Raw genomic sequence first — 4,154 nt, forward strand, 5'->3', positions numbered from 1 at the left:
AGTTAACAAAACAACATTTATTTACACAAATATAACACAAAACACAGATTATCAAGAAAAGACACATCGGCAGCAACTGAAAACTAGTAACAACGACTAAACTCTCTCATTAACCAAATCAATACCAAAACTTTGAAATACCATCACACAACTTCCTTAACCGAGTGAGGTCTTATTTAACCCTCTCAGGCTCAAAGTAAGTTTTGATAAAAGGACGAACAACTAAGTCCTTCAGGGGTACTTCTGAGTTCAAAAATGCTCATGAAATACGTATGTGGAGTAACCAGGTAGGTAGGTTTTAACTGTTGCAAATCTGCAACGCCTGCCTCCAGAGGGTTAAAGCAAAGCAAAGCAAAGTGTAAAGTTTCCTTTGCACTGAAAATGGTTGCAGTTAGAGTTTTTCAAAGCACCTGCCAAAGTTGTTACATTAAACTTAATTTAACTAAACTAAACCAAATGCGTCTGAGGAGACAACAGACCAGAGAGAACCTCTCTGGTCAGCTGCTCCCTGAACTGAGGGCTGGGTGATTTTTATGTTGCTGGCAGAGCTGATCATCAGGCACAGCTGAGAGAGTCTAAGGCCCTGTCCACACGTAGCCGGGGATCTGCCAAAACGTAGATATTTTTCTACGTTTTGGCCTGTCATCCACACGAAAACGGAGTTTTTTCACAGGAAAACGGATCTTTTTAAAAACTCTGGCCAAAGTGAAGATCTGCGTTTTCTCCGTTTTGGGTGTCTGCATGTGGACAGACAAAACCGGAGTTTTAAGGTCTGCAACGTCACTTTCCGCGACAAAACAATGCTGACATCACGTGTGCGACCTGTGTTTACACTAGCCGACAGAATGGATGCCCTCAGAGCTGCGATCGCTTTATCAATTGTCCAAGCGCTTTTTGCTTGTTTGTTTTTGCAAGCGGAATTACTGCTCCTTGTGGAAGACCACAGACGAAGGACGAGGTTAAGAACGGGGGAAGTACTGCCGCCTACAGGTCTGGCATGTCCTTAACAACGTATTTATCCGGGTACGTGTGGACAGAGTTTTTTTTTTAAACGAGGTGGTGTGGATGCAAGTTTTTGGAGGGGCGGCTATTCGTTTCTTAAAAAAACCCGGCTACGTGTGGACTAGACCTAAATTGGAGGCAATCTAGTGAGATGGGAGACAGGTGCCGCATCTCCTCTCACACATAAACTAAAACTCAGGGAAAAACCCAAATGGCCCTGGACCATAACAGAAAGAAAGAAAGAAAGAAAGAAAGAAAGAAAGAAAGAAAGAAAGAAAGAAAGAAAGAAGAGAGAGAGAGAGAGAGAGAGAGAGAGAGAGAGAGAGAGAGAGAGAGAGAGAGAGAGAGAGAGAGAGAGAGAGAGAGAGAGAGAGAGAGAGAGAGAGAGAGAGAGAGAGAGAGAAGTTCCAGCACCTTCTAGCCTGTGGGTGCAGACAAAAGGCCTGCTTAGTGAAGCCTCTGGTGGATTACCACTGGGGCTCCTATTTGCAGGATGTCAAGTCTGTTTTGAGTAAACATACACTTAAACCCCAATACCATGTTCAGACTCCGTTTCATGGTCACCAGCTGTGTTGTAACATAAATGGGGGCTTGTCCGGGACTTGTTGAGCTGTTGTAGTTAGACTGAACCTGGAGTTTGATGAGTGTTATTTTTTGCAGCCAGCCCTGAGAGTGAAGTTTTAGTAGCTTTTGTATACGTCTTGTGTTGAGCCCACCTTGTTCTTCTCCGATGAACTTTAAGCTTCAGAGACTGTAGTTTCTGTTCTGTGCAGTCTTGTCCAGCATGACTGTTCTTTCTGTTGTGTAGGCTAGACACATTAATAGTTTGTTTTATTTGGGTTGTTTTGGCATATGAAAATGACTGAAGTGGGTTTCTGATGGCTTCTGGTGTTGCAGTGTTGGTGTTGCTGGCTAAGTAAAATATTGCAGAGCCACATTATTTGTGATCATTTTGTGTGGGTATGACCCAACCTTTTTGTGACCATTTGTATTGTTTTTGACAACAGTTCCCTTTTGAGCAGGTTGTTTTTTGAGCCACATGGTGAGAGGATGTAGTTTTGCTTTTAGGACTCTGTCAAAGCTGACCTTTGTTCCTCAAACATCAATGGCATGTTGTGGTTTTGTCAGTGGTTGTAGTCTTGTTTTCGTGGTTGTTATGTTCAGTTTTCTGTTCACTCAGGGTAGACAGAGCACACTAGATTTTTCAGCCCTATGTGGGCTGGTCTGAGCGCCGCTGTCTCTCTTCTTATTTTCTCTAGGCCGACTTTTCTATTGAAATATTATTGAAGGAAATCATACTTTGATCTTCTGCTCTCATCATTTTTTACTGGTTTGAGCCACACTAAAGGGTCTTGGGCTTGGACCTGGTGAGTATCAGGAGGAACTCTTTAAGTTGGGGAGGTGTTATACCACTCTGCCTCTCCATTAGCCAGGCTGTTGCGCAGGCCTTGACGGCACCATGTTACAGGGAGTAGAAATAAAGAAGATGGCTTGATGTACTTGAAGTACCTTTGGTCTACAGTCCAAAGCAAAAGCAAATCAGTGTGGAAAAGTGTGAAAAGGTGTGTGCAAGCAGGTTGCAATGAAGTGCAAGTGTGATCAAAGGGTGTCAGCATGAAGGAAAGGAAAGGAGTAGACAGTTAGACCAGCCATGTTGTCTCATTTAGAGAATGTCTGAGAGGAAAAGACAGGAGACAGACCTGGAGGTTGTAGAGCTCATGCTGATGTTCTGTTTGGTGGAGATGGCAAAGGATAGGATCAGGAATGGGTCCATCAGAGGAACCACTCATGTTAAACTGAGATGGTTTGGACATGTCCAGAGGAGAACTTATGATTACATAGGTAGAAGGATGCTGAGAGGAAGACCAAACCAGACTTTTATGGATGTGGTGAAAGGGGACTTGAGAAGAAGATGCAGAAGATGGGACTATATGGAGAGAGGATTCACTGTAGAGACCGCCAAAGGGAAAAGCCAAAAGAGAAAGAAGAGAGTGATGGGTGAAGGTGGTGTAACGACATAAAAACAAATGAAGTGGCCTCAGGTGTCATTCTTCAAAACCTGCAGCCTTGACTCTCCTTCCCATGTGGTTTCACCACCAGCAACACCTTGAAACGTGTAACCAAAACCATTCCCATGTTGGTCAGGTAAGCAAACAGCTCACAGCGAGCCTGAAAAGTGCATTACGTATGGATCAGTGACTCACACATGACGCCTCTATGATCATCAGAATCAGACGTCTTTTGATCAGGAGGTGACACATCTGCAAAAACCAACAGAGTTATAATCCAAGTTTATAAACCTCAGTCTCTGTTATTTGTTAGATTACTACAAATCCACCGTGACCTTTTCCATGAATCTTCATGCAAAGTCTTTTACAAAGCATGTGGTGTGTCTGGTTTCATGCAAAAAGATTGGTCTTTGCTTACAATAATAGTGCAGGTCCAAAGATGCTTGAATGTCAGTTTGCTGCAAAGGTCAAAATTCCTCAGATGTCCAAAACAAAATGTGTGATTGTGCTGATCAGCAGATCTGGTTATTATGTGGGATTCTGAAAGAGGGGATTGTTAAACTCATGTTGTGTCTCAGACTTAACAGAGCAGTAAAACGCATTATTAGCAATACTGTAAAATAATGGGAAATATCTGCTTTTGGTGACGACAACCAAATAATAAAAGCTGCGTACCTCTGATATCTGTTCTCCTCAAAATTAGGAGTTAAATCTGCTTCGATTCCAGAATCAAAGTCTTGTGTTTTTCACATTCATACAACACTAAACAATTTATTACGGTGATTTAACAGTGATAAGGTCAAAAAGGAGAACACACAACAAGAAAAACAGGTCAGCAGCATGGAGAAACTCCCTAACCGATTTAGATCATCTCTGAGTGGATAAATATGGAAAATCGCATGTCAGCCTCATTTTAATACCCAAACATCAGTGTAGCTGTAAACTTATGTAATTCGTCCAGTCTTTGCTTGTATTAGAAGTCTGTCTCAGTTAGATTCCTCCTGAAGGTGTAGTTTCAGTCACCGGACAAGAATCTGCCTGAAAACACTCACGCACAGTGTTGGACTTGTCAGACTAGTGCTCCAGTGGGTGTGGACTCACAGAACAGAGGAACTCGAGGTTGGAATTGGCTGAGTGGGTTGG

This window comes from Nothobranchius furzeri, chromosome 7, assembly GCF_043380555.1.
Source record: "Nothobranchius furzeri strain GRZ-AD chromosome 7, NfurGRZ-RIMD1, whole genome shotgun sequence".
In the NCBI taxonomy this organism is placed as follows: domain Eukaryota; kingdom Metazoa; phylum Chordata; class Actinopteri; order Cyprinodontiformes; family Nothobranchiidae; genus Nothobranchius; species Nothobranchius furzeri.